Source organism: Notamacropus eugenii, chromosome Y (assembly GCF_028372415.1).
Source record: "Notamacropus eugenii isolate mMacEug1 chromosome Y, mMacEug1.pri_v2, whole genome shotgun sequence".
NCBI lineage: Eukaryota > Metazoa > Chordata > Mammalia > Diprotodontia > Macropodidae > Notamacropus > Notamacropus eugenii.
In genome coordinates, this window is record NC_092880.1 from 9,845,777 (window position 1) to 9,863,394 (window position 17,618).

Genomic DNA, 17,618 nt, shown 5'->3' on the forward strand with positions numbered 1-17,618 from the left:
AAAGTTTGAGAGGGGTTAAATAACAGTTTCAAAAGTGATTTAAGACTAATTTCTTTTATGCTACATCTAGAAAACTCTATCCACTATGCCATGCTACCTCTCTTATTGAAAAATATAAGATAATAATCAGCAATTTACAATTTAATTATTGATATTACAGCTTCGCGTTGCTATTTAAAAGAATTGGAACATGCTATATGATTTACAAAGATCAGGTCACACATATTTTGCATGTTTAGGTTTTACATATATGATAAATAATTTTCGTAATAAAAAACAAATATTCCCATATTACCTGATTTTATATCACATAATTAGTTTTGAGATGCAGTTTTAAGATGATAAAGTTAAATATTACTATGAAGCTGGTTGATTTACATTGAAAACTTGGAGCAATAATAACTTCAAGTAAAGTGAAAAATTGATTTCTTTTTTCTCTTCTCTAGAATATCCACTGCCTCACCAAAAGCACATAACATGACATATTAATTCACCTCACTAATATTTTTGACCAATATTATTGTAAGCATGATCTTTGCATCTATATTAGAAGAGTGAACTGTTTTTTTTAAAAAAAGTTTCACCTAACTGAAATGAATTGACATTTTCCTCATGATCCATGATGCTCTATTAAAAATTTTAACTTTTGTTCCAAATTTATCTGTCTCCATCCTTGCCCTCTGCTACCCATTGAAAAGGCAATGTGATGTCCATTATGCATATTAAGTCATGTAAAATATTTCCATATTGAACACATTGGAGAAAATGTCAAAAAGTAAAGCAAAAAATATATTTCAATCTGTACAAAAAAAACATTAGTTATCTATCTGTACACGTATAGCATTTTTCATAATACCATAATGCTCTTAAAGAAATATACCCAACAACAACAACAAAAAGGTAGTTTCTAATGCTGACAGGAAGCTAATTTTTTCTTCACATGTACAAGATCAGCTTACTCAGACTCAAATAAGTTCTAAGAATGTTAAAATCTTCTATCATTTCCTTTGTGAAACATCATTGCTTGGCCAGGACCTCCATTACCTTACACCTGGACATCACTTTTCTGTTCCAAAGCTTCCTCATGGCATTTTTCATCTCTCTGTTTCTCAGAGTATAGATCAAAGGGTTCAACATAGGAGTGATGATAGTACAGAAGACAGTTAGAGACTTATCAATGGGGAAGGTACGGACAGGTCTATCATACATGAAAATACAAGGGACAAAGAAGAAGACAACAACTGTGGTGTGGGAGATGCAAGTAGAAAGGGCTTTTTGTCGGCCTTAGGAACTTTGGGATTTCAAATACGTAGAATGACCCCATAGGAGATAAGCAAGAGTACAAAGATAATTGTGCAAATTGCTCCCCCATTGGTACCCACTGAAATGCCAATTATATAGGTATCTGTACAGGAAAGTTCCACTAAAGGATTCATGTCACAAGTGAAGTGATCAATGATATTGGGTCCACAGAATGGGAGACTAACAATGACAAGCAGCTGAACTAATGAATGCATGAAGCCTCCAATCCAGGATACCACTAACAGCAGAACACATACACGCCATCTCATAATGACTAGGTAATACAAGGGTTTGCAGATGGCTACATAACGATCATAGGCCATAAAAATGAGGAGGAAAACTTCAGCCCCACCAAATAGGTGTTCCAAAAAGAGCTGCACCGTGCAAGCTTGGAATGAAATGGTTGCCTTTTCACAAAGCATGTCTAGGGTCATTTTAGGGACAATGACAGTGGAATAGGTAGCATCCATAAAAGACAAGAAAGCAAGAAAGAAGTACATAGGAGACCTCAGCTCTTACTTCCAATGACAGTTATGATAATCAGGATATTGCCCACAATAGTCAGCATGTAGATAATTAAGAATACAGCAAATAGTATTTTTTGTACCTCATAATTCTGAGTGAGCCCCAGAAGGACAAACTCAGTGACATTGTTTCTGTTTTCCATGATTTTTGAAGGAGTGACAGGGGGAGAGGAAGAGTAACTGTTTAACGGATATGGCACCAGAATTGTAGTTAGAAAACTTTGAATTCAGTTTCCATATCTACCCTTTTTATGAACAATCTCATATCTTTTATGGGCATCATTTTAAGTACCAGAACACTGGTAATAATAGTAAAAACTGAGCTTTTGTGGAATTGGGGCAGGGAGAGAAGAAATGATGGATATACTATTTGCAAATTTTAATCTCTCACATAAAAGTTGGTTAATCTTCTGCAGCTTCAGCAGTCAAATTTTTACCTGTAAAGATAATTATGAAGCATAAATATTTTATTGATCCCTTTTTATGTCTCTTTCATTACTTAATACACCCCTCTACATCTGAAAGTATATGAATTAAGCCTTACTCACAGTTTCTCTTCTTTGTAAGGAAGGGAATAAGGCACACTTTCTCAAATATTTCCTGTGACAAAATTGATCACCATAATTACACTACATTTCAGTCTTTCTTTCTATTTATATTGTTGTCAACTTAGTGGAGATTGCTTTCCATTTTCTCCCTATTAGACTCTTGCTGTAATTAAAATAACCTCGAATGTTTCTCTAAATTCCAGATATTCATATTTTCTAATAATACAGATATGATATGTCATATTTGAGTGTGCCCCAATAAATGGACATCTACAACATTTTAAATTTTTGTTGCTACAAAAATACCTTAATGAATATTTTGTGGTATAAAATCGTTTTACTGGTGTCCTCTGAGGTGACTTCCTGGCCATGAGTTTCCTCATTTCCAATGGCATGAGTATTTTAGTTCCTTTTTGTAAACACAACCTTTACAATTTATCTATTAATGTTCTTCTAAAACTTCCAAGTCACTTCCACTTCAATAACACAATTTGTTCTCACATAGGAAGAAAAATAGTTAGTAGCGATTCCAGATTAAGGCACAGAAATGTGAGACTGATTAAACGTCCCCTGATCACCTATGTGAAAAGATTTGTATTTTTTAAAGTAATTAAGCAGTTTCATTAAGTAAACTGTGGGTCTTCCAAATGACCCTCCATCACTGAATAGTTAAAAACTAATAGCACCTTGTTTCATTCCATCAATTGGGATTTGTTCTATTGTGATAATAATATTTTTTCTCCATAATAGCTTTATTACAATATAAAAAAATCCATCAGAACAGTATCACTTTAAACTATAATTGTCATCTTTCCCAATACGTTTATCACATCCTAAGATTGAAACTGAGAAAAATAAATGCATGTTTAATTTTCTTTTTATTAAAGGTACCTATTATAGAACTAGAAAATAACAAGCATGATATAAAGGTCATAAAAATAATTATTATTGCTATATCATCATCATCATCAACATCATCATCATCTCGAGTTTATCTAACATTTCAATATGGAGGTTAGAAATGGAAAAGATCATGCATTTTTTTTTGCTTTTGAGTTTGTCTGAAGCCATTTTCTTATTAATAGGCAGAATCAGATCACTAAAATCCTCTTGTGAAATTAGTAGCATATGCCACTTTCTGAATATTTTCCTAAGCTTGATCTTTATAGTTTTCTAGCCTATTTGCAAAGTTGTCACTTCAAAATGGGTAGTGCTATGATGTGTCCCATGTATTTTAAGTGTCATAATCAGTTGAATCATCCAGTTGGTCATGTGAGAAGAACAGAGATTTCGGTACATAGTTTACATATTTATTCTAATAATATTATTTTTTCCCATTTCCCATTCAGTTTAGGTTAGCATCAGCTTTATACTCTTAAGGCAAAATATAGTTTGGGATAGAATCAGAAATACGAGTTACTTGTATAAATATGTTACCTGTCCATGAAGCCAACTGTTCCAAGTCCTGGTTTCTGATATGTTTTCCTTGATGTTGAGAAACTCCAGAATGGGGCAGTGGAAACGCTGCTCACCACTCACTCACCCTGTTGTAACCTAGGAGACAGAAAAATTCATGGTGATTCATTTCAGCTTAAAAGGTCTATATGAATCTTATTACTTATCATTCTTCTCCAGTTTCCTCGAATCAGTATTTTTGCAAGCAATTAAACCTCCTTAGATTGTGAAGTTGATTCCATGTGAGTCTGTCAACATTTCTGGCCACAAAAGAGAATTTTACCCATATTCAGTAAGGTCAGCATCTCATGTCTTGGAGTCATTCTAATACTGTGTTCTTAAAACTCCTTCTTCTCTAATTAAATCCTCTGAGGAATCTGCCCAGAGAAGAGGGAAAGTCCACATAGTTGTTCAGTTCAATGTCTCTGGAGATATCTCAGAGTTAATAACCTTAATTGTGGAGTCAAGAAAACAATGAGTCTAAAGGAAAAATCAGAATTGTTTTCAAGGTAAATGACTATTTTATTACAGAGCTAGACCTATTAAGGCTTATGTGGTTTCTTCGATGTTGCACCAAATAACAGCTGCAGGTTCAGGATTCCAGTCTTTTGAATAGCTAATTTGTTACAGAATTTAGAAAAAAAACATGAAAAAATGTCTCCATCTCAAAAACGTATGCACTAAAATACTTTTTTTTTCTGAAGGGTCCTATAGAAAGATAGAAAATGGAATTCGTAACAATACATTAATTACCTTTTAAATTTATTACTACTTCTTGCTGGAATGAAATTTATATTGTCCTTAATACTTCAAGTGTATCCTATAAGCAAAAAGTTTTCTACCGCATGAATGTTAGAGAATGGAGAAAAGACTATAGATGGAAGAGCAGTAAAATATGCTTTTATTTAAGTAGTAAATGAAAAGAGATGTAAGGATATTTTTAGTGTTTTATTTTTCCCCAATTACACTTAAATGTAATTTTCAACATTCATTTTTAAAACTGAGTTCCAAATTATCTTTCTTCCTCCCTACTGCTCTCATTGAAAAGATGAACAGGGAGTAGAAGGATGGACCTGCTCTAGCTCTACTCCCATAACCTATAAAATATTTGTAAAAATCACTCTAAACACGTTCTAGAGAAGGAGAAACCACAAAACGAGAGAGCGAAATAGATTTCCAGCCCAAGACAGCCTGGAAGACCAACTGGAAAGGTCTATCTCACTGGGCTGAGAGTCCAACGCAACCCAGCCTTGGCCACAAGGCACAGATAGGATTGAAACAGGCATCATGTTGTGGATTCATGGGTAACAGCTGTGGTTCCCAGATTTCTCAACCTACAAATGCCAAAGACAGCCTCAAAAGTCAGTGAGAAAACTATTTCACCTTCGTGAGAAGCAAACAGGGTCTGTCCGTAGCCTTGGTCCCAAGGTGGGAGCAGCCACTGCAGCAACAGGATAACGTTTTGAAGCCCTGGGCCCAAAGACCTGGCAGAATTGAGAGGCAGATCTGGGTCTCAGGTCTTACTGGTTGTCCTAGGGTGAGAAGGAATGCTGGCATGCTGGAACTGGTGGGTGCTTTAGAAGGGATCCTGAGCAGAAAAGCTTGTGGCTGCTCCTGAACCAGAGCACAGGCCAGCAGAAGCATAAACACCTCTCCCCTGATTGTGCCAACTTGGAGTAAGTGAGAACTTACGGGTCCCTAGACTAAGTGACAAAGGATTCAAAAGAAAGTAACTGGATGGAAAAATACTCAAAAAAGGGGGGAAAATAAGTCTTACAATCGTAGTTGAAAGGTATTTTCTTCCATCCTTTTAGATGATGACGATCAAAGCATACCATTAGAGGAAGACATAAAAGCCAAGGCTTCTACATTGAAAAACTCTAAAAAAAAAAAAACATGCCATGATCTCAGTCGGTGGAAGAGCTCAAAGAGGATTTTGAAAATCAAGTAAGACAAGTTGAAAAAAATTGGGAAGACAAATGAGAACTATGCAATGAAATGATGAAAAGGGAGTCAACAGCTGGCTAAAGGAATCCCAAAAAAATGCTGAAGAAAATGACACCTTTGAAAACAGACCAGACCAAATGTAAACAGAGGTCCAAAAAGTTAATGAGGATAGAAATGCTTTAAAAAGCAGAATTAGCCAAATGGAAAAGGAAGTCCAAAAGGTAACTGAAGAAAACAATTCTTTAAAAACTAGTATGGAGCAGATGGAACCTAATGACTTTACGAGACACCAAGAAATTATGAAACAAAACCAAAAGAATGAAAAAAAAATAGAATATAATGTGAAATATCTCCTTGAAAAAACAACCGATCTAGAAAATAGATCCAGGACAGGCAACTCAAAAATTATGGGACTAGCTGAAAGCCTTGATGAAAAAAGAGCCTAGACATCATCTTTCATGAAACTATCAAGGAAAACTGCCCTGATATTCTAAAACCAGATGGCAAAATAAATATTGAAAAAATCCACAGATCACCTCCTGAAAGAGATACGAAAAGAAAAACCCCTAAGAATATTGCAGTCAAATGGTTGAGTTTGATCAAGTCAAGGAGAAAATACTGCAAGCAGCCAAAAAGAACAATTCAAATATTGTGGAAATACAATCAGGATAACACAAGATCTAACAGCTTCTTCATTAGCTTGATGAGAAGGACGTATTCCAAGGGGGTGGAAGAGCACATAGCACACAGAGCAGGGTGTCCCTGACAGAGCAGGGTCAAGCAGCAAAGCCCCAGAGCATTCTGAGGCAGATGCAACATGGTGGAATCTCAGGGGAAAATAATCCAGGATGGAAGCCTAGAAGAATCGAGCGAGTGAGAGCCACAGTGCCCCAGGTATCTACAACAGGTACTTCTGAGAATATCAGCCAGCAGATTAAATGCCTGTAAGTCACCTACTTGAAATTCGGGGAGCCAAAATGACGCAGTTGTTAGCAAATGTTCTCTCCAGCTTCCCTTGGTGACCTTGAAAGAACCATAAAATATTTCCCCAGAAAAATCCCGGAACAGTGGGATCAGCAGAAGGGACAAACAGTCTAGTAGCATGTGAGGGTAGGAAAATCGCTAAGGGGGATTCCTCTTAATGTGGGAGAGGACCAAATCTGTCTCAGGCAATCCCACATCAAGAAAACGAGAGAAGATCCAGAGCCCCAGGGGATGGAACTTCACAATCACCAACACCAGGAAACCAGGAGTGCCTCAGCACCCCAGGGGAAATGGGAAGACAGTAGAGCAGCCAGGATCACCAGCCGCTGAGATTACCTTTGGTGTAGCTCAGCTACAGAGACCTCTAGTGACAAGATCAACCCTCCCCCACACTTAAAAAGCTAGCTACAAGGGATATCCAGGGAAACACAAGAAGAATTCACCTGGCCTCTGCTTTCTCACACCAGAAATCTCAGCACCACATTCTTTAGCTTGTAACTGAAAGAATCAGAGGTCACAAGACAGAAAACCTCATCATCATGAGTAAGAAGCAAAGCAGGAAAGAAAAGGCAATGGAATCTTTCTATGGAAACAAGGACCAAAACACGAATACTAAAGAGGTCAGCCTTGAGACTGTACTCTCATCTGAAACTTCAGAAGGAAATGTGAACTGGTTGTATGCACAAGAGCTGAGGAAGGAAATAGAAGAAAAACTGGCCAATGATTTTAAAAGTATGGAAAAGGAATTGATTGAGAACAGCTCTTCAAGAAGGAAAATTGGACAAATGGAAAAGGAAGTACAAAAACAAACTGGAGAAAATAATTCCTTAAAAGGAATAATTGGACAGATGGAAAATGTGATGCAAAAGTAAACTAAAGAAAACAATTTGATAAAAATTAGAATTGGGCATGACTCTATGAAGGGAATGACTCTATGAGACATCAAGAATCAGTGAAACAAATTTTAAAGGATGAAAAGATATAACAAAATGTAAAACATCATTGGAAAAACAATGGAAAATAATTTCAGGAAAGAAAATCTAAGAATTATTGACCTAAAAGAAAGCCATGATGAAAAAAAAGAACTTGGACAATATCTTCCAAGAAATCATCAAGGAAAACTTCCTAGAAGTCCTAGATCCAGAGGACAAAAGAGTCATCAAAAAACCCATCGTTCACCTCCAGAAAGGGATCTGAAACTAAAAGCACTAAGGAATATCATTACCAAATTCTACAACTATCAAGTGAAGAATAAAATATCACAAGCAGTCAGAAAAAAAACATTCAAATATCGAGGAGCTACAGCCAGTATCATACAGGACCTTATGGCTTCTGCATTAAAAGACAAAAGGAATTGAAATATGATATTCCCTAAGGAGAATGAGCTGGAACTACAACCAAGGATCAATTACCTAGCCAAGTTGAGCATACTATTTCAGGCCAGGAGATGGACATTCAATGAAATAAGGAATTTCCAGACCTTCTTGACAAAAAGGTGAGAAGTCAATAGCAAATTTGAACTTCAAACGCAGGTCTCAAGAGAGGCATAAAAGGGGGAAAAGAAAAATTGGTTACTCAATATGGACAAACTGTTAACTTCCCTATAAGGGATGATGATACTTGTTAATCTTGAGTATTGTATATCTATTGTGAAATATAAAAGGGATATACATGGATAGAGAAAGCTTGTGTAAAGTAAATGATGTGATGACAAAAATGTGATTTAAGGGTGCAAAGGGACTGTAACAGGAGATGTGAAAAGGAGGAAGCAGACAATGGTAAATTACATCAAAGAAAGAGGCAAAAAATTATATTAGAGTAGAGGGAAAGAGGGGAAGGTAATGAGCATTGTTTGAGAGGTACTCTCATCTTATTTGTTTCAAGGATGGAGTAATAAAATAATTAAGTATATAAATCTAACTAGCTCTACAGGCAGTATGAGGGGAAGAAGGAAAGAAAGGGGAGGGGAGGCTAAAAGGGAGGGAAGAAGTAGTAAAAGTAAAGAGGAATGAAAGAGAAGGGACCTGAAAAAACGAAGGAAAGACTGAGGGAGGGGTGATCAAAATTTCAAACTCAGTTGTGGAGGGGAAGGGAGAAGGGAGAACTAAGTGCACAAATGGTGGGAAAGAGGGTGGAGGGAAAGACACAGACAGTAATCATAACAGTGAAAGTGAATGGGATGAACTCTCCCACAAAACAGAAATGAATAGCAGAATGGATTAAAAACCATAATCCAACAACATGTTCTATACAAGAAACACATTTGAAACTGGGGTAGGGGGGATACACACAGGGTAAAGGTAAAAGGTTGGAGCAGAATATATTCTGCTTCAGCTGATGTAAAAAAAGCAGGAGTAGCAATCCTAATCTCAGACCAAGAAAACGCATAAATAGATCTAATCAAAACAAATAAGGAATGAAATTACATTCTACTAAAAGTCACCATAAACAACGAAACAATATCATTAGTAAACATATATTCTCCAAGTGGAATAGCATCCAAATAGTTAGAGGAGAAGTTAAGGGAGTTACGCGAAGAAATAGACAGAAAAACTGTACTAGTGGAGGACCTCAAGTTCTCCCTCTCTGAACTTGGCAAATCTAACCTTAAAATAAACAGGAACGAAGTTAAGGAGGTGAATACAACTCTGGATAAGGTTGATATGATAGATCTCTGGAGAAACTTGAACGAGGATAGAAAGGAATACGCTTTTGTCTCAGGGGTATATGGCACATATACAAAAACTGACCAAGTACTAGTATATAAAAACTTCACAGTATAGTGCAGAATGACAGAGATAGTCAATGCATCCCTCTCAAATCATAGTGCAAAAAATTATATGTAATAAGAGGCCATGAAAAGACACATTAAAAATTAATTGGAAACTAAATAATCTAATCCTAAAGAATGAGTGGATTAAACACCAAATTATAAAAATAGTTAAGACTTTCATTCAAGAGAATGACAATAATGAAACAACCCACCAAATCTTATGGGATACTGCAAGAGCAGTTCTTAGGTGAAGCTGTGTATCTTTGAATGCCTACATGAATAAAATAGAGAAAGAGGTGATCAATGAATTGGGCGTGCAGCTGAAAAAGTTCGAAAAAGGAAAAATTGAAAATCCCCAAGTAAATATCAAATTAGAAATACTGAAAACCTAAGGAGAGATTAATAAAGTTGAAATTAAGAAAATTATTGAACTAATAAATAAAACTAAGAGCTGGTTTTATGAAAAAACAATAAAATTGATAAAACTTTGGCCAATTTGCTTAAGAACAAGAAAGAAGGCAACCAAATTATCAAAATTAAAAATGAAAAGGGTGAACTCACCTCCAAAGAGGAGGAAATTAAAACAATAATTAGAAATTATTTTCTCCATCTTTATGCCTGTGAATTCAACAGTCTAAATGAGATGAAAAATTATTTCAAAAAATATAAATTGCCCTGATTAACAGAAGAGGAATTTGAATACTTAAATAACCTCTTCTCAAAAAAAAAAAAAAAAAAAATGAAGAAGCCATCAATTAACTCCCTAGGAACATATTTCCAGGATCAGATGGATTAACAAGTGAATTCTATCAAACATTTAAAGAACAGTTAATTCCAATACTAGAAACATTATTTGTGAAAATTGCAGAAGGCATCCTCCCAAATTCTTTTCATGATACAAGTATGGTTCAGATACCTATACAAGGAAGAGACAAAACAGAGAAAGAAAATTATAGACCAATTCTCTAACGAGTATAGATTCAAACATTTTAAATAAGATGGTAGCAAAAAAGATATAGCAACTTATCACAAGAATGATACATTATGATCAGGTAGGATTTATACCAGGAATGTAGGGCTGGTTCAATATTAGGGAAACTATTAGCATTATTGATCATATCAACAAAAAAACTAACAGGAGCAACATAATTATCTCAATAGATGCAAAAAAAGCTTTTGACAAAATACAACACCCATTCATGTTAAAAATCCTGGACAGTATGGGAATAAATGGAATTTTCCATAAAATAATAAGCAGTGTCTACTTAAACCCTTCAGCAAGCATTTTACACAATGGAGATATGAGGGCTGCATTTCCAATAAAATCCGGGGTGAAAAAAGAATATCCATTATCAGCACTATTATTCAAGAGAATAATGTTAGAAATGTTAGTTGTACCAATAAGAGAAGAAAGAGAAAATGAAGGAAATAGAACAGGCAAAGAAGAAACTACGTTATCACACTTTGCAGGTGATATGATGATGTACTTAGAGAATACCAGAGATTCAAGTAAAAAACTTCTCGAAATAATAAGCAACTTTGGCAAAATTTAAGGTTACAAAATAAACCCATGCAGATCTCCTGCATTTCTATATATTACTAACAAAGCACAACAGCAGGAGAGAAAAAGAGAAATTTCATTTAAAGATAGAGTAGATATTACAAAATATTTGGGAATCTACCTGCCAAAACAAATCCAGGGACTATATGAACACAATTACAAAATACTTTTCACAAAAATAAAGTCAGATCTAAGTAAGTCGAAAAACGTCAGTTGCTCATGTGTAGGCCTAGCCAATATAACAAAACTAGCAGATTTACCTAAATTAATTTATTTATTCAGTGCCATACCAATCAAACTACTAGACAGTTATTTTTTAGAGCTAGTACAAGTAATATCAAAATTCATCTGGAAGATCAAAAGGTTCAGAATAGCAAGGGAACTAATGAAAAAAATGTTAGGGAAGGTGGCCTAGCTCTACCAGATCTCAAATTGTATTATAAAGCAGCAATTATCAAAACTACTTCGTACTGACTAAAAAAACAGAAGAGTAGACCAGTACAATAGGTTAGGTACTTAAGACAAAGTATCAATGAATATACCTATCTACTTTTTGTTAAACCTAAAAACCTCAGTTTCTGGGATAAGAACACACTGTTTGACAAAAATTGCTGGGAAAATTGAAAACAGTGTGGTGAAAACCAGGCATAGATCAATGCTTGACACCATACACAAGAATAATGTTCAAATGGCAAATGATGTAGGTATAAAGACTGATAGTACTAATAAATTAGTGGGGCATGGTATAGTGTATTTATCAGATTTATTGAGAAGGGAAGAATTATTGACTTAAGAGATAGAAAGCATTATGAAGCACAAAATGGATAATTTTGATTACATTAAACTGAAAAGTTTTTGCACAACCAAACCCAATGCAGTCAAGATTAGGAGGAAAGCAGAAATCTGGGAAAGAATTTTTGGAACAAGTGTCTGTGATAAAGGCCTCATTTATAAAATACATAGAGAACTGAGTCAAATGTACAAGAATACAAGTCCTTCACCAGTTGATAAATGGTCAAATGGTATGAACATGCAGTTTTCAGAAGAAGAAACTAAAGATATCTATAGTTATATGAACAAATGCTCTACATCACTATTGATTAGAGAGATGCAAATCAAAACAACTCTGAGATACCACATCACACCTATCAGATTGGCTAACATGACAAAATAAGATGATGATAAATGTTGGAGAAGATGTAGGAGAGTTGGAATACTAATTCATTGTTGGTGGAGCTGTGAGTTGATCCAATCAGTTTGCAGAGCAATTGGGAACTATGCCCAAAGTGCTACAAAATGTCCATACCCTTTGACCTAGCAATACCACTTCTAGGACTGTATTCCCAAGAGATCATAAAATGGAAAAGGTCCCTGCAAGTACTAAAATATTTATAGCAGCACTCTTTGTGGTGGCCCAAAACTGAAAATCCAGGGGATGCCCATCAATCAGGGAATGGCTGAATAAATTGAAGTGTGTGTGTGTGTGTGTGTGTGTGTGTGTGTGTGTTTGCCCTTCGTTGCCAAAGAACACCATGCCATCAGAGAAATAATGACATGACTTGCACTTGACTTTGTTTTAAGTGAGGGAAGCTGTGCAGATCACCAGCCTCACTTCTCCTTTACAGCCATCTGAATCCAGTGACCTGATATTCATCAGAATGACTGGAGATGACCCAGGATGAGGCAATTTAGGTTAAGTGACTTGTCCAAGGTCACACAGCTAGTGAGTATCAAGTATCTGAAGTGAGATTTGAATTCAGGTCCTCCTGACTCTGGCACTGGTGCTCTATCCCTTCACCACCTAGCTGCCTCCAAATTGTGGTATATGAATGTAATGGAACAATATTCTGCTATGAGAAATGATGAACAGGGAGGGGAGAAAGGGAGGAAGGAGTGGTAGGTAGGGAAAAAAATCTAAGTTGTATGAAAGTGATTGTAGAGCACTGAAAATAAATAAAATAATAATTCTTGATATCCTTATAAAAACAAAAAATGTGGTTATGAAACTTCTATTAACAGAAGACAGTGGTTAGAAGCAAAACAGACTTTAGAAGAGGGATGGGATAAAAAGAAGGAAAAATATTAACAAAAGAAAATGGGAGGGAAGGAAATACAGTTAGTTATCATCACTGTGAGTGTAAATTTGTTCAACTCACCTATAAAACAGAAACTGTTAGAAAAAATATCTAGCAGTATATTTGGTAATATGTGTGTATAGTAAGAAAAATACTTAAAACAGAAAGGCACATATTGAGTTAAAATAATTGACTGGGATCAGAATGCATTATGCTTCAGCTGAAGTAAAAACAAAAGGCAGAGGTAACAATCTTGATTTCAGGCAAAATAAAAGCAAAGTAGGCCTATTTAAAAGACATAAGGAGAGGAAATACATCTTGCTTAAAGGCACCATAAAGAATGCGGTGGTATCAACAGTAAGCATATATGTGCCAAATGGCATAGTATTTCAGTTTTTAAAGGAAAAATTAAATTAATAACAGGAGAAAATACAGTAAAACTGTATTGGGGTGGGGAGATCTCAGCTTTCCTTTCTGAGAGCTAGATAAATATAACCATAAAGTAAATGTGAAGGAAATTAAGAAGAGCAATCGAATCTTACAACAGTTAGACATGACAAACCTCAGCAGAAAACTGAATGGGAGTAGAAAATAATGCATTTTTCCTTCAGGTATATGTGGTACCTGTATAGAAACTGAACGTGTATTAGGGTATAAAAGCTTGCTAACCAAATGTAGAAAAGCGTCAATACTCAATGTATCTTTTCAGACAGTAACGCAATGAAAATTACATTCAATAAAATGCTATGGAAATATTTTTAACTAACGTTAAAAATGTGTGGGTCAAAGGAAGAATCACAGAATTAATCAACAATTTAATTTAGTAGAATAAAGACAATCAGACAACACTCTTAAACTTGTGCATTATAGACAGAGTAGTACTTTGAACAGGATTTAGTGGGGGCCGTTCACCCCGAGGCTACAGGTCTTATTTGACCAGCAGGGCCTGTCGACCCTGAAGGAGCTCGCTGTGAGTAAAGGATGAGGCGGGAGGCAAAGATATGAGGCAACTTCGTTTATTCAAACTAGCTCAGGCACTTATATAGTATCATGTACACCTTAGTTACATAAGTAGCACAAGCAAGATTAAACTAGTTTAAGCAAGTTTTGCTACTGCTTTCCAGCCACGTTTCAGGAAGTATCTGGTAGTAAACAGGGGTGGAACCCTTCCTCCCAGCGCCATCTTGTTCATGCCTTACCAATCTCCCCTCAGTTTACCTGAGCCGTGATTGGTGTACGCTGTCCAAGACAGCTGAGGATTGGCAATTCCCTAACAATTCCCCCTTTTTGTTTTGATACATCTGACCTTTAAGGATAAGAACACTTTGCTTACTGGAAAGTAGAGCATTATTCAAACTATGCAATGCAAACTTAATACATATAGATACAATGATGCATCCTAAAAACAATACTATGAAGCCTATAATAAACGGCATAAACCAATTTTTGACAGATTCCCATGAATTTTTGATGCTGTTTTTTCAGGTACAAAATCAGTGTCTACTTCTTCATCAATCTCTTGTGCTAGTTTTGTCAAATGTTGAATTTCCAATGTAGTATTGTCAGCAACTAACCCATGTAACTGTGTCCTAATTTCTTCCCATCGCATTTGAGACTCGTTGTATTTTTTCTTTGTTAAGCAAAATGTGTTTTACCTATAATCACATTGTATCTGCAGTTATAAGCACTCTAACAATATCGTGAAAAATACTTGGAACCGATAAATGTTTAAAAATTCAATAATATTTTGAGCAGTTTTATCTGGGTTAAGATCCTGATCAGCAGCTTTATAAATGTGTCAGGAAATATCGTGCAAGGCATTGATATCCAGAGTAACATTGGAATTATCGATCACTCCATTCAAATGATTACGAATCTGTTCTCAATTGTAATGACTCTCATTGTACAAGGCGTTGGTAACACATGCATGAGAATAACGATAATCACACACCAATCTCTGTCTAAATTCCACAATATCCAATTCATCTCCTACTGCCACAATGGCATCTCAGAGTTCTTTTATGGTAGTATAAAATTACTGATCAATTTGTCTTTGTTCTTGAAATCCCATGGACACATTCCTTGCTAATTCATTCAAGAAATTTGCTTGTGTAATTTCATTTTGAGCATTAGAAATTGACGTAGCAATTGATATAGAAGGAGTAATTAATGTAATAAGTAAAGTAATACCTAAAATCACACAACTGAAACATCTTTTTACTCTCTGAACTGATATAGCATTAATCTGCTCCTCTATATCATAAAATACATGATCTGCGCTAGATTGATACCACTCTTTTGTTATGATATGACCTTTTATTATTCATCTCAATGTTGAATGCCAGGTTATGTATAGTATTGATGATTAAGGACAGCAAGGCAGGAGCACAGATACAAATGCAAAATACTCTTGCAAGGCCTATGACCAACAGTCCAAGGTCTTGTAAAAAGTCGCTTAAAAACCCAAATACTCTATTTATCACATCTGCAATCTGTTGTGCAGCCTTGGGTGGATTCAAGTCGCTATGACTTCTGGCATCATCAATAATCTGAACAATTCGTTCCAAATCATCCATATCCATAGTTACATTATTAACATTCCATAATCCTCTTAAGTGATTGGCAATTTTGGTAAAATTATAACAGGTATCATTATAATTCACATTTAACAAACAAAAGTAGGTAAACTTATAATCACATTATAAGGTGAGTATCTCAACTTGTTCATTAATTTCTATTACATACCGTCGCAATTCATCAATGGATGGATAAAAATCCTTATTAATTTTTTCTTGTACTTGAAATGCCCTTGTAATATTTCTGGACAATTGATCTAAATATTTGGTTTGTTTAACTTCTGTTTGTACACTCATAATACCTTCTGTTGAAGCTACACTACTAGCAATAATGGCTACTAAAGCAATAACTCCAAAAATAACACAGGAAATACACCTTTTGACTTCCTAGTTTTTCATTTATGCAAGCATTCACAGAGCAATCCAAACAAGTGACATTGAAAGTGTTGTCCCCTCGTGCTGTCATAGTCCCATTTTTGTCAGCCTTAACCAAGTTAAGGGAATTCAGTAAAAAGAGGAGCCCAATGAGAGTCTGTTTGATATCTCCTTTAACCTTTCCTCTTCTTCTGTGCTCCCGGCGGGTCTTTTTGTGCAGGTGCAGCTTCTGTATCCGCTTGGACAGGCCTCGTATCTCTTTCTTGGACCCACACGACTCCAACATTTGTGGAGACAGAAAGAAATCCTCTCCCTCCACTTACCACCCTATCAGGCCCTCTCCACACCTCATTGACATCCTTCCACAGCACCTGTTGTTGCTGGGATGCAATCTGCTTTTTACTAATAATTCTGATAGCATTACGGCACAAAAATGAAAAGAAATGTTTGTGAAGGAGTAAGGTTGTCATAATCTAAGGTTAAGTTGTTCATTGTATATATGGCCTGTGCCAATTGTTCCAGAGGGGACCTACCAAGCATTCTCCCTTTTTGTTTTTGAAGGAACAGGTTGAGAGTTTTATTCTTCCCTTATACAATTGCCTGACCCATAGAGTTATATGGTATTCCTGAAATATGAGTGATTTGTAAAGAGAAATGTAGTATTAGCACTGGGGCCCAAGTACATCTCAAGCACCCCACTCTGTCCCCCTTTAAACAGGTGGGATCCAACATATTTTGGGATAAGGGAAGAAGGTCTCGACTTCTGAAATTGCTTCCTGCTGAGACTGGATGTAGAGCTGACCCTGCCTCACAGGGTCCCAACATTGGAGGAGTTGTGTCTTTAACCAATATGAGGAACTTGAAGATTCAGAGGGTGATAGGTGATGGTCTTGGACAGAGAAACCTAGAAGACACTAATCTGTCACAGAGATTAAACAAACAAGAACCAAAAAGGAGTAAGAATAAAATAACTAGAAGCGAGGTGAGTGTGAGAATACTGTCAGACATCCTCACACTCTCTTGACATACTTAGTAACTATCTAGGATAGGAGGGGTTTGGATGATTCACATTTGTCTCCAACCTCCTTATCTGCTTTCTATATATTTTGATCAAGCTTGTATTTAGCTTTCCAAATCTCTAGAATTGATCATTCAGACTGCTTCATATTCCTTTATGTTTCTACCATAGACAAGATAGTGCATAAGTTATTACTGTTAACTAGCATAGCTATATTGTCTTAAACAAAAGAGATTTCTAAGTTGAATCTTACAACTGAATAGATGATCATAGTTGTTTCATAGGCTTGTTTATCTTTTTCTGATTATATTCACTCTGGAAGAAAAAACTTTAGAAATTAAGTTGTTAATAAGTTCACACATTAATTTTAACTTTTGCTTATTAAAACAAGATCTTTTTTGCTTTATAGATCATTACATATTAAGTAGCAATACATTATCTGGAAAATGAAAATTTTAATAGGATTTCACCTTATTTTGA

General features: G+C 35.6%; 1 pseudogene; it reads right to left on the minus strand.

Annotated features, from left to right (window-relative positions):
* Positions 1-1,017: 1,017 nt before the first annotated feature.
* On the minus strand, positions 1,018-1,969 carry LOC140516592 (olfactory receptor 4A47-like; annotated as a pseudogene).
* Positions 1,970-17,618: the final 15,649 nt, after the last annotated feature.